Source organism: Pristiophorus japonicus, chromosome 9 (genome assembly GCF_044704955.1).
Source record: "Pristiophorus japonicus isolate sPriJap1 chromosome 9, sPriJap1.hap1, whole genome shotgun sequence".
NCBI classification, from domain to species: Eukaryota; Metazoa; Chordata; class Chondrichthyes; family Pristiophoridae; genus Pristiophorus; species Pristiophorus japonicus.
In genome coordinates, this window is record NC_091985.1 from 12,755,779 (window position 1) to 12,769,517 (window position 13,739).

The following is a 13,739-nucleotide window of genomic DNA, read 5'->3' on the forward strand; positions in this document are numbered from 1 at the left end:
GGTGAGAATTTCCATTTTTAATGTTAAAGTAAGTAAAACTAATCGTCCGGTGAGAAAATGGGCGTTGTACACTCATTGCCGGCAGTTTTCTTCGCGAGTAAGTGGAAAGTTAGCAACATGGGCGGTCGTTACCGTAAAAATTTAGTCCGAGGCTGCAGTTGGGCCTAGGGAGGGGAAAACTTTAAAAAAAACTCTAATTAAGAAAAAATAAAAATGTACAAAGCATTCCTGTTTTATATGTATATTTGTATTTACTCTGTACAGCCACCAGAGAGCTCATTCCCTGGAGTTCCCAAGCTATCCCATAATCCCTTGGGAGCACAGGTACTTAAGGAGACCTCACAGGTTGGAGAGGCGCTCTGGAGACCTGTAACAAAAGTCCAAGGTCACACTTTACTTTGAGCTCACAGCGTTCAGTCAGACTCCTTCCCCATACACAACAACTGGCGATGAGATACAGATAGCGAACCCAAAGATGCAGAGAACAGTGAGCGTCCTAGTGAAATTCTCGGAGGGAGATGCTGAGGAAACTTTTGTGGAGCGACTCGACCAATACTTTGTGGCCAACGAGCTAGATGGGGAAGAGAGTGCTGGTAAACGTAGAGTGTATGTGGGGCACCATATGGCCTCATGAAGAATCTGCTCACTCCAGCGAAACCCAGGGTGAAATCATACCACGATTTGTGCACACTGGTCCGAGAGCATTTGAACCCAAAGGAAAGCATTCTGATGGCGAGGTACCGGTTCGACACCTACAAAAGGTCTGAAGGCCAGGAAGTGGTGAGTTATGTCGCCGAGCTAAGACGCCTTGCAGGACATTGCGAATTTGAAGGACATTTGGAGCACATGCTCAGAGACTTTTTCGTACTTGGCATTGGCCACGAAACCATACTTTGCAAACTTTTGACTGTAGAGACCCCAACCTTGACTAAGGCCATAGCGATAGCCCAGGCGTTCATTGCCACCAGTGACAATACGAAGCAAATCTCTCAGCACACAAGTGCTGCTACAAGTACGGTGAACAAAGTGATGTTGTTTTTGAATTGTAACGTACAGGGCAGGTCACACATACCTGCAGCTACACGTCCGCAGATGTCTTAGAGTTCACCATCAAGGGTGATGAATGCAAGGCCATTAACACCTTGTTGGCGCTGCGGGGGTGATCATCGTTTCCATTCATGCCGATACAAAGAGTACATTTGCAAGGGCTGTGGAACAATGGGACACCTCCAACGAGTGTGCAGGCAAGCTGCAAAGCCTGTTAAACCTGCAAACCTCCATGTTGCAGAGCAGGGCAGATCCATGGAGGATCACAACGAACCAGAGCCTCAAATCGAGGAGGCAGAGGTACATGGGGGGCACATATTCACCACAAATTGTCCCCCGATAATGCTGAATGTTGAACTAAATGGACTCCCGGTGTCAATGGAGCTGGACCACGGGCACGAGCCAGTCCATCAAGGGCCAAAAGACAGCTTTTGCAAGGCGGGTCTCTCGGCGATCTGGGACGTCGGCGGTTGAGGCCAAACTTACGCCCTGGCGGTTGCTCTCGGCGTTGCCCGTGGGCAGTTTGGTCCCGGCGGGCGTGTTCAGATGTGGCCGATAACATTGAAAAACTTACGAGGAAACGTTCGCCGGGCGGAAAACCAGCTGTACCGCCGAGAAAATCGCCGCCAATGAAGCTGAAAGTCTCGCCCATGGATTCTGTGGTTCTATCAATGGTTCTATGGCCAACTGGGGAATTCTGCCAGCAGCCAACTCTACAGGAATTTGGGGTGTGACTCTAGCGTGTCAAACTTATGGCCCAAATTCTGCGCCACGACCCCAGAACCGCAGCCCCGTAAAAACCACGGAATTTCAGGGCGTACCGTGTTTTAAAACCCCATCCTCTCTGGGTTTATTGCGTGTTCCGTTAAATAAAACACCTTTGATTCTCAGTTATTTGAGGTCAGACATGGGCGGAGAGGCAGAGTGCTGCGTTAATGATTATCCCCCCCAGGTTCGCACAGGCAGAATCTCTCTTTCATCGTGCATCCTGGTCCCTGAGATAAATTGATAGAAACTGCTTGCACAGCTGTGAAACATCTTGGAGAATCAAAACTCCCCAAAGGTTCCGCAGATACACATGGAGCATGTGGAGTGCATGTTAAACCTTGGACCCTGACACAAGCAATATCAAAAAATGATTGCGCACTTCTAATTAACAGCAGGAACCAAAGTGTTGAAATGATGATGAAACTGTATAAAACGCTGGTTCGACTCCCAGCTGGAGTATTGCCTCCAATTCTGGACACCACACTTTCGGAAGGATGTGAAGAGAGTGTTCAGAAAAGATTTACGAGAACGATTGCAAGGATGAGGGACTTCAGTTACATGGATAGACTGGAGAAGCTGGGGTCGTTCTCCTTAGAGCAGTGAAGGTTGAGAGATTTGATAGAGGTGTTCAAAATCATGAGGGATTCGAACCGAGTAGACACCAGAGAAACTGTTCCCATTGGCAGTCAGGTCGAGAACCAGAGGACACAGGTTTAAGGTGATTGGCAAAAGAACCAAAGGCGATGTAATAAAACACGTTTTTACGCAGCGAGTGGTTGGGATCTGGAATGCGCTGCCTGAAAGGGTGGCGGAGGCCGACTCAAGCTTATCTTTCAAAGGGGGGAGTTGGATAAGTATGTGCAGGGCTCCGGGGAAAGGGCGGGGAAGTGGGACTAGCTGAGAGTCGGCACGGGCTCGATGGGCCGAATGCCTTTCTGTGCTGTAACCATTCTATGGGGGCCGATTTTCAGCAAGGCCTCCGCCCGCCCAAGTGCCGCCAATGGCCGCCGAGCTACCGGACGGTACTTTGGGCGGGATATTCATCGTCAAGATCCCTCGAAGGTCGGCGGACGGCAAACGGGCGACGTACGCCGCCAATCTGGGCGGTAGCGGGCGGGAGCTCTCAGTCTCGGCGGCAGAGGCGCTTGCCGCCCAAGTGACGCCGAGGATGGAGTCGGGCCCCACGGAGGGTCGAAGACCTGGAAATAAAAAGCAGCAGTAAAAAAATCAAAAGACTATCGCAAGACCTTCAGGGGACCCCATCCAGGTAAGTCGCCATTGAAATGTTTTTTTTTTTAAGTCTTCACTTACCTTTTTTGGCAAGTTCTTCATACTTACTCTTCGTAGCGGTCCACACCCCCCCCCCCGGTTATTGCCGCTGACTCCCGCCGACTCGTTGGGAGCTCCTCGCCTCACTCGGCCGTCCGCTGACGTCAGCGGGTGGCTCCCGGCCGCTCTCCTCTCCCGCCGGCTCCAGGCCACGTCCAAAGTGGCACTGGGCGGATCTTCCCGAGGAATGTCGGCTTCGACGGGCGACAGCGGGCGGCGAGTGATGAATTTCGGCCCCTCTGATTCTAAGCAGAATATGTGGCTGGATATATAATTCCCGCTCAGGAGATGTACCAAAGATGCTCATTTTTGTAGGTGGAGGGAAAATCCAGTTCCAAAAAAACAAACAAATATTGCTTTACTCTTCAGGAAACCGATTATTAAAAGAGAACTAGCTTGGATAAGCAACATGTGTGTGAGTGTGGCTCCTATGGGAATCAACACATACACACACACACACACACACACACACACACACACACAGCATATAGGCATTATTTGGGTGATTCACAATGGCCTAGCTATAACATAGGAACAGGAACAACCTCTCGAGCCTGTTCCGCCATTCAATGAGATCATGGCTGATCTGCATCTTAACTCCACCCATCCGCCTTGGTTCTGTAATCCTTATTATTCTTGCCTAATAAAAATCTTATCAATCTCAGTTTTGAAAATGTTAACTGACCCCCAGCATCCACAGCTTTTTGGGGGCGAGTTCCAGATTTCCACCGCGTTTTGTGTGAACAAATGCTTCCTGACATCAGCCCTGAATGGCCTGGCTCTAATTTTAATGTTATTCCCCATTGTTGTGGACTCCCCCTCCAGAGGAAATACTTTCTCTCTTTCGACCCTATTATATCCTTTAATCATCTGATATTAAAGGCTCAGTGGGCAGCACTCTCGCCTCTGAGTCAGAAGGTTGTGGGTTCAAGGCCCACTCCAGAGACTTGAGCACAAAAATCTAGGCTGACACTCCAGGGCAGTGCTGAGGGAGTGCCACACTGACGGAGGTGCCGTCTTTCGGATGAGACGTTAATCCTAGGCCCCGGCTGCTCTCGCAGGTGGACATAAACGGTCCAGTGACACGATTGCAAAGAAGAGAAGGTTAGTTATCCCCGGTGTCCCAGTCAATATGTATCCCTCAATAATCATCCTGCCAAAAAAAAAACCCAGATTATCTGGTAATTATCACGTTACTGTTTGTGGGAGCTTGCTGTGCGCAGCTTGGCTGCAAATTTGAGCAAAGCAACTGGTTTCCATGATTTGGTGACACGGTGAAAAGGTAATTGGGTAGCTGCTCCAAATGCTGAAAGGTAAACCGATAAAGGAATAAGGGGATCGGCAAGGGAAGTGGACCTGAGTCCATGATCATTTCAGCCATGATCGCATTAAATGGCGGAGCAGGCTCGAGGGGCCGTATGACCTACTCCTGCTCCTATTTCATATGTTCTTATGTTCTGATGTAAATGCCCTGTCTTTGAGCGATGGAGACTACGAAAGTACTGGATTCAATCCCCAGGATTGTGCTGAACTCTCTGCTCCAGGACTGCTATGGTTGGCCACAGGGTACGGTCCGGAAAAAACATCAGCTGGAACGTCTGCCTCCACTCATTCTACCTAGTGATCCCGGCCGGAATATGTCAGTGCTGACACCAGGTGTAGACGGTATGTGGTCTGGCTGTCATGTCCTAACAGTGTGCCAGTATTCACCACATCAGACCAATAGCAGCCTGGGTGATTGTGACCATTGAGTGGGGAAGAAAAAAGGGGTGAAAAGAAAGTTGCATTTTTCTCAACATGTCAGCATTTCGAGTGAGAAGTGCGGTCAATTCTGAGAATAACCAACAATCCCCCCTGCTCCAGAAGTTCCATATTGAGTCAACATGCTGCGAAAGCTCATATTGGGGAAAATGCTGGAATCAATGATTAAATATTTAATAGCAGCACATTTGGAAAGCAGTGACAGGATCGGTCCAAGTCAGCATGGATTTATGAAAGGGAAATTATGCTTGACAATTCTTCTAGAATTTTTTAGGATGTAACTCTAAAGAGTGGATAACGGAGAACCAGTGGATGTGGTGTATTTAGACTTTCAAAAGGCTTTTGACAAGGTTTCACACAAGAGATTGGTGTGCAAAATTAAAGCACATGGTACTGGGGGTAATGTGGCCCTTTTTGTGGATAGAGAAATGGTTGGCAGACAGGAAGCAAAGAGTGGGAATAAACGGGTCCTTTTCAGAAAGGCAGGCAGTGACTAGTTGCGTATCGCAAGGTATGGAGAGAAAGCAGGAAAGGGGTACTGAAGGAATGATCAGCCATGATCTTATTGAATGACGGTGCAGGCTCGAAGGGCCGAATGGCCTACTCCTGCACCTATTTTCTATGTTTCTATGTTCAGTGCTGGGACCCCAGCTATTTACAATATATATTAATGGTTTAGACGAAGGAATTGAATGTAATATCTCCAAGTTTGCAGGTGACACTAAGCTGGGTGGCAGTGTGAGCTGTGAGGAGGATGCTAAGAGGCTGCAGAGTGACTTGGACAGGTTAGGTGAATGGGCAAATGCATGGCAGATGCAGTATAATGCAGGGAACCTATGCAGGGAGACAGAGGGAAATAAAATGGAGGCAGAAGCAAAAGATAGAAAGGAGAATAGTAAAAGTGGAGGGCAGAGAAATCCAAGGCAAAAAACAAAAAGGGCCACATTACAGCAAAATTCTAAAGGGGCAAAGTGTGTTAAAAAGACAAACCTGAAGGCTCTGTGCCTCAATGCAAGGAGTATTCGTAATAAGGTGGACGAATTAACTGCGCAGACAGCAGTTAACGGATATGATCTAATTGGCATCACGGAGACATGACACCAGGGTGACGAAGGCTGGGAACTCAACATCCAGGGGTATTCAACATTTAGGAAGGATAGGCAGAGAGGAAACGGAGGTGGGGTGGCGTTGCTGGTTAAAGAGAAAATTAATGCAATAGTAAGGAGGGACATTAGCCTGGATGATGTGGAATCGGTATGGGTGGAGCTGCGGAATATCAAAGGGCAGAAAATGCTCGTGGGAGTTGTGTACGGACCACCAAACAGTAGTAGTGAGGGTGGGGACAGTATTAAACACGAAATAAGGGATGTGTGCAATAAAGCTACAGCAGTTATCATGGGCGACTTTAATCTACATATTGATTGAGCTAACCAAACTGGTAGCAATGCGGTGGAAAAGGATTTCCTGGAGTGTATTAGGGATGGTTTTCTAGACCAATATGGTGAGGAACCAACTAGAGAGCTGGCCATCCTAGACTAGGTGATGTGTAATGAGAAGGGACTAATTAGCAATCTTGTTGTGCGAGGCCTCTTGGGGAAGAGTGACCATAATATGGTAGAATTCTTTATTAAGGTGGAGAGTGACACAGTTAATTCGGAAACTAGGGTCCTGAACTTAAGGAAAGGTAACTTCAATGGTATGAGGCGTGAATTGGCTAGAAGAGACTGGCAAAGGATACTTAAAAGGTTGACGGTGGATAAACAATGGCAAACATTTAAAGATCACATGGATGAACTTCACCAATTGTACATCCCTGTCTGGAGTAAAAATAAAACGGGGAAAGTGGCTCAATCATGGCTAACAAGGGAAATTAAGGATAGTGTTAAAACCAAGGAAGAGGCATATAAATTGGCCAGAAAAAGCAACAAACCTGAGGACTGGGAGAAATTTAGAATTCAACAGAGGAGGACTAAGGGTTTAATTAAGAGGGGGAAAATAGAGTACGAGAGGGAGCTTGCAGGGAACATAAAAACTGACTGCAAAAGCTTCTATAAATATGTGAAAAGTAAAAGATTAGTGAAGACAAATGTAGGTCCCTTGCAGTCAGATTCAGATGAATTTATAATGGGGCACAAACAAATGGTAGAGCAATTGAACAAATACTTCGGTTCTGTCTTCACGAGGGAAGACACAAATAACCTTCCGAATGTACTAGGGGATAGTGGGTCTAGTGACAAGAAGGAACTGAAGGATATCCTTACTCAGTGGGAAATTGTGTTAGGGAAATTGATGGGATTGAAGGCCGATAAATCCCTGGGGCCTGATAGTCTGCATCCCAGAGTACTTAAGGAAGTGGCCCTAGAAATAGTGGATGCATTGGTGATCATTTTCCAAAAGTCTATCGAATCTGGATCAGTTCCTATGGACTGGAGGGTAGCTAATGTAACACCACTTTTTAAAAAAGGAGGGAGAGCGAAAACAGGTAATTATAGACTGGTTAGCCTGACATCAGCAGTGGGGAAAATGTTGGAATCAATCATTAAGGATGAAATAGCAGCACATTTGGAAAGCAGTGACAGGATCGGTCCAAATCAGCATGGTTTATGAAAGGGAAATCAGGCTTGACGAATCTTCTTGAATTTTTTGAGGTTGAAACTAGTAGAGTGGACAAGGGAGAACCAGTGGATGTGGTGTATTTGGACATTCAAAAGGCTTTTGACAAGGTCCCGCACAAGAAATTGGTGAGCAAAATCAAAGCGCATGGTATTGGGGGTAATGTACTGACGTGGATAGAGAACTGGTTGGCAGACAGGAAGCAGAGAGTCGGGATAAACGGATTATTTTCAGAATGGCAGGCAGTGACTAGTGGAGTGCCGCAGGGCTCAGTGCTAGGACCCCAGCTCTTTACAATATACATTAATGACTTAGATGAAGGAATTGAGTGTAATATCTCAAAGCTTGCAGATGACACTAAACTGGGTGGCGGTGTGAGCTATGAGGAGGATGCTAAGAGACTGCAGGATGACTTGGACAGGTTAGGTGAGTGGGAAAATGCATGGCAGATGCAGTATAATGTGGATAAATGTGAGGGTATCCATTTTGGGGGCAAAAACACGAAGGCAGAATATTATCTGAATGGTGGCAGATTAGGAAAAGGGGAGGTGCAACGAGACCTGGGTGTCATGGTTCATCAGTCATTGAAAGTTGGCATGCAGGTACAGCAGGCGGTGAAGAAGGCAAATGGTATGTTGGCCTTCATAGCAAGTGGATTTGAGTATAGGAGCAGCGAGGTTTTACTGCAGTTGTACAGGGCCTTGGTGAGGCCTCACCTGGAATATTGTGTTCAGTTTTGGTCTCCTAATCTGAGGAAGGACGTTCTTGCTATTGAGGGAGTGCAGCGAAGGTTCACCAGACTGATTCCAGGGATGGCTGGACTGTCATATGAGGAGAGACTGGATCAACTGGGCCTTTATTCACTGGAGTTGAGAGGGATGAGAGGGGATCTCATAGAAACGTATAAATTCTGACGGGACTGGACAGGTTAGATGCGAGAAGATTGTTCCCGATGTTGGGGAAGTCCAGAACCAGAGGACATAGTCTTAGGATAAGCGGTAGGCCATTTAGGACTGAGATGAGGAGAAACTTCTTCACTTAGAGAGTTGTTAACCTGTGGAATTGCCTGCCGCAGAGAGTTGTTGATGCCAGTTCATTGGATATATTTAAGAGGGAGTTAGCTATGGCCCTTATGGCTCAGGGGAACAAGGGGTATGGAGAGAAAGCAGGAAAGGGGTACTGAGGGAGTGATCAGGCTCGAAGGGCCGAATGGCCTACTCCTGCACCTATTTTCTATGTTTCTATGTTTCTAAATGTGAGTTATTCCACTTTGGTGGCAAAAACAGGGAGGCAGATTATTATCTGAATGGTGACAGATTAGTAAAAGGGGAGGTGCAATGAGACTTGGGTGTCATGGTACATTAGTCATTGAAAGTAGGCCTGCAGTTACAGCAGGCAGTTAAGAAAGCAAATGGCATGTTGGCCTTCATAGCGAGAGGATTTGAGTATAATAGCAGGGAGGTCTTGCTGCAGTTGTACAGGACCTTGGTGAGACCACACATTGAGTATTGTGTGCAGTTTTGGTCTCCTAATCTAAGGAAGGACATTCTTGCTATTGAGGGAGTTCAGTGAAGGTTCACCAGACTGATTCCCGGGATGGCAGGACTGACATATGAAGGAAGACTGGATCGACTAGGCTTATATTCACTGGAATTTAGAAGAATGAAAGGGGATCTCATAGAAGCATATAAAATTCTGACGGGATTGGACAGGTTAGCTGCAGAAAGAATGTTCCCGCTGTTGAGGAAGTTCAGAACCAGGGATCACAGTCTAAGGATAAGGGGTAAGCCATTTAGGACCGAGATGAGGAGAAACTGCTTCACCCAGAAAATTGTGAACCTGTGTAAATCTCTACCACAGAAAGTTGTTCAGTCCAGTTTGTTGGATGTATTCAAAAGGTAGTTAGATGTGGCCCTTACGGCTAAAGGACTCAGGGGATATGGAGAGAAGGCAGGAGTGGGATACTGAAGTTGCATGATCAGCCATGATCATATTGAATGGTGGTGCAGGCTCAAAGGGCCAAATGGCCTGCTCCTGCACCTATTTTCTATGTTTCTATGTTTCTATTACATCAAATGTGATATTTCTCAAAGGGGAGGTCTTTAAATTACGAATGGAAAGTGGTGTATATCATATATAGAGCATGGTGTATAGCATGAATAGAGAATACAACATGAATGGGTGTGCTGCAGTATCATGAATGAGAGTGTCGTACATCATGAATGGGGAGCGTTAAATATAGATGATTCAAAGGGCAGTGCTGTAGATAATGGTTAGAGATGTATGGCATGAACGGGGGGAGTGTTGTAAATTGTGGATGGGGAGTGTTGTAAATTGTGAATGGGGAGTATCTGTAAAGGTGGACATAAATGATCCATGGCACTATTACAAAAATGAGCAGGGGAATTCTTCCCAATGTCCTGGCCAAATTTATCCCTCAACCAGCATCTTTAAAATAGATTATCTGCTCATTTTTCTCATTGCTGTTTGTGTTAGCTTGCTCTTTCTGCTATTATATACATAATAAAATACGTAGCAAGGTTTTCAATATATATATGTTTTATATTTTCACTGCTTTCAGGGCTTGGAGGATTTTAATTTATGTGAAAAGTTTGCATAAACTTGGCTTGACTTCCCTTGAGTTTAGACTGAGGGGTGATTTGATTGAGATGTTTAACATGTTAAAAAGATTCGATAGGGTTTATATAGAAAAACTATTTCCTCCGGTGGGGGAATCAATTTAGAGCTGGGTCATTCAGGGGTGATGTCAGGAAGCACTTCTTCACACAAAGGAACTCTCTCTCCCAAAGGGCGATGGAGGCTGGGGGTTAATTGGAGCTTTCAAGACTGAGATCACTAGATTTTTTTGCTCTGTAAAGGTATTAAGGGTTGCAGAGCAAAAGCTAAATGGAGTTGAGGTGCAGATCAGCCATGATCTAAATGCATGGCAGAACAGGCTCGAGGGGCTGAATGGTCTCTTCCTGTTCCTCGGGCTAGAGATTGCCGGCCCGGAGAGTTAACCTTTGAGAAGTTGTAAGTTTAGCGCCATCTCGACGCCCACAAATTTGCGCTGAAAGAATGCAGGGCATCGCTAAATCAGGCGCTAATGGCGTAGGTGAGTGGCGTTAAGCTCCAAGCGGTAACGAATATGAGGTGTCGTGTAATCGGGAGTGAGCATTGGCGAAGGTGCCTTCCAGCCATTAAAGGGAAGGGTCACTGGAGTCTGAACACCCGCCCCTAGTGACCCGGGGCGTGCAGAATGGCGATATGATGGGGCATGAAATGCAAAGGCCTTTGACGGTCCGCAACACTCCGGGGATTAAGCGGCATTGATGTGGCTGCAGGCACATCCTGTGCTCTCTGGCATGCAGAAATGACCTTTGGAATAGAGGCATGTCCCTTTAAGTAGCTCCCCCACCGGCCGCCGATTGCTTCACACCTCCGTTCCCTGGCGCTGTCGGCGCGAGGCAGTAAGACGGGAGGCGCTGCTGAAGTTTGCCCAGCGAGCGCCCGCCGAGCGTTGCACACGTGCTGACGTCATGGTCTGCGCGGCGAAAGGTGCCGAGACGTTAACTGTTACCGCCGGTGCTACCGGGGGCTTGCGAATGGGACGTGCGGCACTGGATTCGCCCCCCCTCCGCTGTGGCGCTATTGCCTGACCACCACCCTACGGCCCCCACCTCCTCCCCTCCAGCTGAATTTCTCCCGCCTAATGTTTGCAACGGCACCATCACCACCAGCGAATCGTTTTAAAAAGTGTTGAGAGAAGCAAAGCTTCACACATTTAAGTGATTTATGAAGCAAGGCCTCACAGACTCTGGGATGTGAGATCGACTCAGAGGCCAAAGCACTGCTCACATTCAATCACCCCAAGAGGTGCCACACTGTGTTAGGGCTCACACGCAACAAATCATGGCTCCCAAACTTACTGAGCTGTGCGAGTTGGTCTCCCAGGCACTGAGGTGCGTGAAATATTACCAGGTTATTTTGGGGATGTGAATTCCAGAATGATTACCACCATATAAAGCAAGCGTGGCTCTTGTGGAACCTAAATAAAGGCTCGACACAGATGTCTGATAAAGTATCAACATATGTTTATTTTCGAATACCTGTAGCTTGGCCAAGGGAGAATGGCAGTTTGGATAGCGTTCACGCAACCCGTTAATGCCGCCTCAGCTTTTGGCGAGCAGCTCTCAGTATTTAAAGCAAAAAAACGCAATCCGTCATCAATTCCTTTACATTGGGGACTTTTACATTTTAGCTATGAAGCACAAGCCATGTTCCCTGTTATTCCACACCGAGCCGAACTGCAAGTCAACCTCCTCTTGCAGGTGACATATTTAATGTTGCTCGGCAAAAACGACTTGACATGTTTTTCCCCTGTTACCCATCCTGCAACTCTATATTGCTACTTGTCCGTTTCTGAACACATTTCCCAGACTGCAACACTTATTGCACTATGGTGGGTTTCTAAAAATCTTCACTTCAATTCTGCTAGTCCGAGTTACTCGATTGTGCCGAGACTTCAGGTGTAGCCTGGACTGTTTACCAACAGGTCACCAACGGACTAGCTTCCTCGCTCGCCTTCACGTAACCAGCGGAGATGCAATGCTGGCTTCCATTACAGTACAGTGACAACAACTTGCATTTATATAGCGCCTTTAATGTCGTAAAACGTCCCAAGGCGCAATGCCGAACAAAATTTGACACTGAGCCATAAGACGATATTAGGACAGATGACCAAAAAGTTTGACCAAAGACGTTGGTAAGGAGTGCCTTTAAAGGAGGAGAGAGAGGTAGCGAGGCGGAGAGGTTAAGGCAGGGAATTCGGGGGCTGAGGAGCTTCAGTAGATTAAGGCAAAGCCGCCAATGCCGGAGTGATCAGAATCGGAGATGCGCAAGAAGTCGGAATGAGAGGAGCGCAGAGATCTCGGAGGGTTGTCGGGCCGGACAAACTTGCGGAGATGGGGAGTGTCATGTATCCAACATGTTTACTGCTGGTACCATCGCATATGAATGTACCACCAGAGGCCAATGCAGTGGGAGACTTGTAGGTTACCTGTACAGGTGTGCCTGGCCCAGTATAAAAGGCAGGCCGCCAGGTGTGATCCTTACTCTGGAGTTACCAATAAAGGACGAAGGTCACTACAGTTCAAGTATAACACATTGCCTCGTGGAGTCATTATCAGAGCATCTAAAGACATAACAGGGAGGGGGGGGGAACAACATCGCCTTATCTGGAACCTTTTTCAACACGGGGGAAGTCACGGCAGTTAATGCCAGTCGGCAACGATGGAGTCAGGCAGTTTCCTCCCTTCTTGGATCCCATAGCGGCACAGAATCCAGCTTTCCCCACGCGCCCAAGGAGTTGAGAGCCAATCTCGTGTCCAAGTCGTAAAAAATTGTACTTTCCGCGTGAGTGCCCGTGAGTGAAATGTGTCTTTGATCAAGTGCTGAGTAGGGTCGAGGGGGTGGGAGGTGCAGATTATGCTGAATATACAAGTATAAAAAGTTCTGGGAATGAATCTGTGCCTATTATTTGATACGTCCTGCCAAGTTTTCTATCGTTGCCTCAGCTTGCTGTTTTCCTCACAGCTCTGCAGGGGTGACAATATATTATTATTTTGCGCCATGTAACATTACTTCTTGGGGAGATTTTTGTTTTACTGTTATCTGTTTTCCATTACAGACCCTGACGGTATCTTGGCGCCTTACTGCTCAACGATGGAGATTTTTTTTTCCCCCCCTGCTCTCTCCCTCCCTTGTTACTGAAGAAAAGGCTCGGCAATTTGTTTCAGATTAATTTTACGACCTAACTGTTGAGTGACCTAAACATAGTAGAAAAGACGAAACCACAGGTGTCCCCTCGCTATTGTGATCACGCCAGGGTAATAAACCAACGCAAGCATAGCTAATCTCACCTGGGACTCCTTAAGAGCAATTCTTCAGCAGTGACAGAATATCCTGTGAGCATGCTTTCCTTTCGCAACGCAGAAGTGGCCAGCTCCCTATTCATCTTCATCATACAATTGCCTGCCATCTTTCGTTCCCTCGCCTGGTGGAGGCACACGCAAGAGTTAAACAAAGGGAGTTTACTGCACCAAATCCCAAACTTCAGGCAGTAAGAACATAGGGCGTTTTTAGAAATAGTAGGTCCAAAAAGCAAACTCCTCTTTGTAAGGTCAATCGGTCCATCGTCACATCCCTTCACTTTGTCCAGA

At 47.0% G+C, this 13,739-nt stretch overlaps 1 long non-coding RNA gene across 1 annotated transcript in view; it reads left to right on the forward strand.

The window, feature by feature from the left end:
- The window catches only part of LOC139272570 (uncharacterized), a 29,393-nt gene extending 15,865 nt beyond the window's left edge, over positions 1–13,528 (forward strand). Inside the window, exon 4 of the long non-coding RNA XR_011594893.1 lies at positions 13,208–13,528. This is a non-coding gene — a long non-coding RNA (uncharacterized lncRNA). The remainder of the gene's footprint in view (positions 1–13,207) is intronic.
- The last annotated feature ends 211 nt before the right edge of the window (positions 13,529–13,739 follow it).